Consider the following 7,037-nt stretch of genomic DNA (forward strand, 5'->3'; position numbering starts at 1 on the left):
CGTTCCCTAACTAACTCATTCATAATACGAAATAATCTTTAAAGTACTTACTTGCTTCGCGCCGCGGGTCGAACACACTCTTCACATGAGCTTCGGTTTGAGTTCAAGTGTTTGATGCTTGAATCCCTCAAACCTAGGCTCTTATACCAACTTGTAACGACCATAATTTTTCCTTTAAATTTAATAAATGACAACATACTTTTCTAACAAAATTTGGGCATGACCCGTTGGTAAACGGGCGATACCCTGTTTTTCATAAACAAACTTCATTCAACTATACGCAAACATTCGAAGACATGACATACACAACAAAAGATGACCTATCCTTAGTTTCGAAAACCATTAAGTATGTATGCACCTACGACAACTTTTCAAAAGACAACCATGACCAAACTAGTTTAAGTACAAAGCATAAACATAAGTAACTAGGTAATTTGACATCGACTTATACAAAATGCGGAGCGCTTGACGGGCTTGAGGTGTGTTCGATCCGGGCAAGCTTGATAACTAGACATGAGATTTACCTACATGATCACAACATCAAAACATATTAGAACGAGGGTTCCTTCTTTACTCAAGAAATTACCTTACGAACTTAAAATAAACGGGACATACAAAACTTATATTAAGCTACGTTCTTTCATACTTACACGGTAGTGAGTTCCAACGAAACTTCATACCCATCTTTCTTAGTCTTACAATTTCATTATCCGACCCATTCAAGAGAAAGGTCCATTCATATATCTTAACCATGCTTGATACAATTTAGTACAAATATGGACAAACACATATCTAAAGTAAACCCAAATTGTACAAGTAACGTACCTCGGTCTTGATTCCCTTGCGGCTTCCCTTGACTTGAACTTTCTTCCTTAACGCCTACATATAAACATTCATTCTTTTAATTCATGTTTCATACTCATTTACACATATAAATAAAACATCATACAACTTGCTCATACTTCATAAACATGTTAAATTCATACAAGATTTATAGCTTATATGACTAGCACTTTCATTGAGGCATTTTGTCAAACACTTGATGTGCATGTTGTCATCAAAGCACAAAGTACAAGTATTTTTGGCATAACCCTACTTATTCACCTTCTAATCTAACAAGAATCAATCAAGTTCATGACTTTCTTTCATCCTACACATCTAGCTAATCTAAATTCCCCTTTCACAATCAGATTATGTATCAATTAACATTTCATAAACATATCATTATAAATCATCATTGTCATCTTCTTCCTACAACAAGTGGGTATGAACCCTAATCATTCAAACAATCAAAATTAAGCAAAATCCTCATTCTATTATGAATTCCTACTCACAATTACACAAGACTTCCACACAAATTCACGATTGGGTTAAACCCCACTTTCTACCATTCATCCAAAACAGAAATTTCGACTTACCAAGGGTTGGACAAGCTTAGATTACTCGAATTAGGGCTCATGCATTCACTAAAACTCTAAATTCCCTTCTGTTTTTGGAGGATTTGTGAAGTTAGGGTTTGGTCTTGCCCCCTCCTGCTCTTGATCGATCCCACGTACACACCAGGTGTGTGGTTTTTGTTTTCCCTTTTCTTTTATTTGTTTTAATTTAAAACTTTCATTCCTTTTTAACAAGTTTGATCCCTAAACTTACTTAATTTGTTTATTAGTCATAAACCTTCCTTCTAATCAAGTTACTAGCATAAATGCTTAACTAGGTTAAATATAGCATGACTAGACTTTTAAGTAATATAAATAAATTACATATTTTGGGGTGTTACAAAAAGTGATAAATGAAGTATGTCCTGTTATGCCAGCGATTTGGTAGGGACCACTAATGTCAGTGTGAATGAGTTCTAATAAATTAGAACTCCTAGTGGCACCTTTCTTATTCGCTAATGTCATTTTACCTTTAAGACATTTGACACATGTTCCAAAATCAGAGAAATCGAGAGGAGGTAAGACTTCATCCTTTACGAGACGATTTAATCGTTCTTTTGAAATGTGGCCTAAACGCTGATGCCACAACATGGATGAAGTCTCTAAGTCTCGTTTCTCTTCCATCTTTGTAAGTGATTCATTAATGTTATATGACAACAAAGATTTGGAAAAGTTATCTTCTAGTTCTAATCTATAGAGACCACCATCCAGAACACCAGTACCATAAAGAACAGAATCATAGAGGATAGAGAGTTTGCGATGACCATGGGAAACAATAAAACCGCCCATGTCTAACTTTGGTCCTGATACAAGGTTCCGAGTTACCTCAGGAACATATAAGGTATCATAAAGTTTAATACATAAACCAGTTTTCATAACTAATTGTAATGTTCCAATGGCCTTCACTTCTAATTCTCGATCATCCCCAACCTTAAGCGTTCTTTGGTTTCTTTCCAGCTTCCGCATTGAAAGGAATCCCTGAGTAGAATTGGTAACATGAACCATAGAACCAGAATCAAACCACCAAGAATTAGCAGGAACACTTAAATTATAGGACTCAAGTATCATAAAATAATCGTTACCTTTCTTAGCCAGCCACTCCTTAAAGTCAGGGCATTCCTTCTGCATGTGTCCTGTCTTTTTACAGAACTTGCAGCGGATACTGCCTAAGGAGTTCTTAGAGCTGGAAGGTGCACTTGTATTATGATTTGGATTAGGCCTTTGAACTTTTGAAGCATCCTTCCTCTGATAATTGTTCTTCCTTTTCTTAGAGTTGGAAGTGGTGAAGTTGGCAACATCAGTAGTGCGATCCATCCTCATGCGCTCTTCCTCCTGTACGCACATGGCGACCAGTTCACTCATCGTCCATTTTTCCTTCTGAGTGTTGTAGTTGATCTTAAATGCTTCAAAGGACGAAGGAAGCGAAGTGATGATAAAATGAACGAGGAAACCATCACTGATTTCCATTTCCAGCCCCTTCAGCTTATTGGCCATGTCATTCATCATCATGATGTGCTCGCGAATGCCGCTCCTCCCATCATACTTAGTTGTCACCAGCTTGAGAATAAGGGTACTAGCGTGTGCTTTAGACGTCCCCTTGAACTGCGCCTCCACAGAAGCCAAGTACGTTTTAGCATCTTCAGAATCAGGAATAGCTCCCCTGATAGCATTGCTTATGGACTGCTTCATAAACATGAGACACATGCGGTTACACCTAGTCCACTTTTCATGAAGTATTTGCTCAGCAGCAGTACTCTGAGTGGTAAGGTCCGCTGGCTTATTCTCCCTTAGAGCATAATCGAAATCCAGCAGCCCAAGCGTAAGCATGAGAGCATCCTTCCATGCAGCAAAGTTATCACCAGTCAAAGATGGAATTCCCTGATTGGGCGCTGATAGTGGAAATAAGATGAGCAAGTTATGATACTAAGGAAGAAGTCCTAATGTGATCTATGGGCACGTTAAACTAAGGCAGGCAAAATATTGACCATCTTACATAATGAAGCTGTGATAATGTCTATTACTAACATCAAAATAATAGACTTAGTTAAAATTCTACTTAAATGAAGACAAAACAGCTTTGGCCAGAAGTGTAATCATTTAAGCATATGTGCAAAGTGGTTGTAACAAATCAGCTTTGGCCAGAAATTGAAACAATTACTTTAGTTATGCACTTGTTAAGTATGTCATCCATGAAAGAATTAAATCAGCTTTGGCCAGATATTAAAACATTCATGCTTATGATGCACACTTAACATAGCTTTCGTAATACTTGGATGATAAGTAGATGTATCAAGTCAGCTTTGGCCAGAAATGATACATTAAAAAACTCATTCAAGTTAAGCTATTTTGGTTTTGTAAAACATTACATTATCTGATTCTGATTATTTAACTAATTAATTACAAAACCAATTATTTAATAGCAAACTACCCGTTAGCGCGGATCGAACTCCGCAATTTTTCTTTAGTTCACATTTAAACAGCCTAAAATAATGAGGTTTCGAGTCGCAACCACGGTCTCGAGTTATGACGTTATGGTCTCGAGTCGCAACCACGGTCTCGAGTTATGACGTTATGGTCTCGAGTCGCAACCACGGTCTCGAGTTATGACGTTATGGTCTCGAGTCGAGACCTTTGTCTCGAGTCATCACGTTACGGTCTCGAGTCTAGACCTTTGTCTCGAGTCATCATGTTATGGTCTCGAGTTGTAGACCTTTTGCTCCCTTATGATTTCGAGTCGAGACCTTATGGTCTCGAGTCGAGACCTTATGGTCTCGAGTCGAGACTGATGGTCTCTAGTCGCAATCTGATGATCTCGAAACTTCCTGTTACAGCTGTTTATTGTGATAACATAACTGAAAATTCGAAATCTAAGGGATAATGAGATATTATTTCCTGTTTTATGGTGATCTAATTTTATCAACATATTTCGAAAAATTAGTAACTGCTTATCTAATAACAGTTTTCGAAAATCTATTGAGGACAAAACAGATCAAAACAGGAAAAACACCTCATAATCCGAATCATATTCCTAATCATAACAGAATTTTCGAATTTTCCAAGAACATGCGATGAACCCTAATCATAAAATAAAATTCTGGAACCCGAAACCTGAAACTTTTAAGACTTCTAAACAGATTTCGGTTGTAAAACATAAACCCAGTTAATTTCGAATGAGCATATGATTAATCTTTTTCCGAAAAAACAATGATTTCGAGTCCATCTTCATGACCCGAAAACGGCTGTGATAGTTTTAAAGGTACAAAAAACCGTTTTCCAAGTTTCAATCCCAGAATTATGGATACGAAAACAGAACTGACTAATCAACATATGCTCTAATACCACATGTTGGTTCAGTTCTGTTTGTGCATGAAGGAAAACAGTAAACATACCTGTTATGGCCGACAGGGCAGTGGAGAATCCAGTGAGAGAAGACGACATGGAGTTCGACATCTTTGTCAGGGTGATCTGGTTCCTCCTTAGGGTGCTAACTGATGATGGGGACTTAGAAACCGAAAAGGGTATCGGTTAGGAGAGGAGGTCGACGTGATGATGTTATGGCTAATGGGGTGGTGTAATTATGTAACTGAGTAACCCTTAAACCTCCACATAATTCTCCTTATATAAGCACCCAGGAGGAAACCTAATTAGTTAATAAGGGTAATATGGTCCATCAACAATTACCAACTAATTATTTAATAGGTTCTAATATATTTTGATCTCTATAACGTAAATGATTATGATGGCTATAGATTAAATATTAATACGTAATATATTTAATCTTACAAGTAAGACCTAAGTGTAATTTCACAAAGCCATCTTATATGCATGTTAGATAGTACATGTAAAGGTATTTAGTTTCTGTATGCATATTATATATATTATTATATATATTTATTATGAAGGACGATGAATAGTAACTTTATTTTTATAATAATATATATACGTTTTTATTATTTTTTATTTAATATAATAGTTTATTATTATATTTACTTTTAATTTAATAGTCTATTTTTATTTTTTTCCTTTTTTAGAATCATATATTTCATTTACCATTTTTTATAATTCTTTTTTCTTTTTTTAGAACATGTATTAATTTATCGATTAATTTGTTACTTTTTTAATAATTTACGCTTATAACTTTTTTTTTCTAAAAACTTAACTACGTAGTTGTGTTTAATTTTTTTCCCTGACATTCCGTTATAAGTTTTGTTAAAAATGAAGTTGTACTCAAAAAACCGCTCTAATAGTTTGGCTTTCTAAATAACATGCTTTATTTTTAAAACACGTTTGTTTTACATTATCATTTGCTCGGTTTCGCCGCAACGCGCGACGTCAAAAGAAACTAGTTTTTATTATTATTTGATGATTGTATTGGGTTATTAAAAGTTGGCTCGGAGGATTAAACGTTTTCAACGACACGATTACTAACGGATTGTGAGAATTCAGTAACGAACGTATTCCTATCCACCTTTTGTGGTATCTGAAGAAACACTGACCTGAACGGTAGTCTCCGACTAAGACTTCAAACCTTGGCGATCCGAACAGCTGACTGCAAAACAGAACACTTTTAGGACTCGTTGCAGGAATGGGGTTATTCCTGTAACCACCCTCCGGCGTGAGAGTAAGTCTCGGTTTGGGAGTAAGAAAGTATGAGTAGAGAGAGAGAGTAAACGAGAGTAGAATGAATGCATACCTTTGATGTTTACCTCTATTTATAGTTTACCATTAGGGTTTCCTCTAACTTAGGATGAGCTCCGATAAGTTAGGGATTTGCATTATCTTACCAAAGTTTGGGGATTTGGTTATGTGGTTTATCCATGGAGAATGGAACATTCTTGAATAAACATGTGTAATTAAATATTTATGATAAAATAATAGGTAATGACCGGGTCGGGTTAGCCGATCCGGGTCATACCTCGTCAGCATCATTATAAGAATGAGAATGATCATTCACGGAGAGTAAAAAATTGATCCAAGTGATGTTATATGTTTGTTTGAATTCGTGTCTTGTAAACAAAAATGGTTAATTGTAGTTTTGTATACATTTATTCGTTTAGCGTTCAATTGATCAAGACTCCATAATTTCTCATTTATATGCCATGTGTAAATCATACGCTTGGTATGTAAAAGTTACGAATGTCTTTGAAGTTATTACAAGTTATAAAAATGTCGGGAGCTTGTGATCTTAGTATTTGTTTGAAAATTGGTGCACACGGATGTTTAATGGGAGCTTCACAATGGGTCATCATAAGACAACGATAAGACCTCATTTTTTCTATTCTAAGTTGTCTATGCAGCGAATAATTTGGTGTTATGTAGACACAATAAACTTACGGCAGGTTACCAAGTAACGACCAATAGATTTTTCAAAATGATATTGAAATGATTTCTAGAAAACATTCAATTTCAAATTTCATTATTAAACCCCTATGCTTGTAGTGTATACTTTTATGTGGCTTGAAACCAAAGGCTAAGTCAAAACGTGAATAGCTCAATAGACTAAGCTCATAAAGTTTAGGATCGAAGTGTTTATTATATTCCACAAGCTTTCTTAATCTATGTTGATGCCACTAGTGTAGAGAACTCGTCGATATATCGGCC

General features: G+C 35.7%; 1 long non-coding RNA gene across 1 annotated transcript; it reads right to left on the minus strand.

Moving 5' to 3' along the window:
* Positions 1-249: 249 nt before the first annotated feature.
* Positions 250-1,570, minus strand: LOC110912149. The gene is made up of 3 exons (XR_002577747.2): positions 1,419-1,570; positions 826-879; positions 250-524 (listed from the first exon to the last, which is right to left on the minus strand). It is a non-coding gene; the product is annotated as an uncharacterized LOC110912149 (long non-coding RNA).
* Positions 1,571-7,037: the final 5,467 nt, after the last annotated feature.

This window comes from Helianthus annuus, chromosome 9 (assembly GCF_002127325.2).
Source record: "Helianthus annuus cultivar XRQ/B chromosome 9, HanXRQr2.0-SUNRISE, whole genome shotgun sequence".
NCBI lineage: Eukaryota > Viridiplantae > Streptophyta > Magnoliopsida > Asterales > Asteraceae > Helianthus > Helianthus annuus.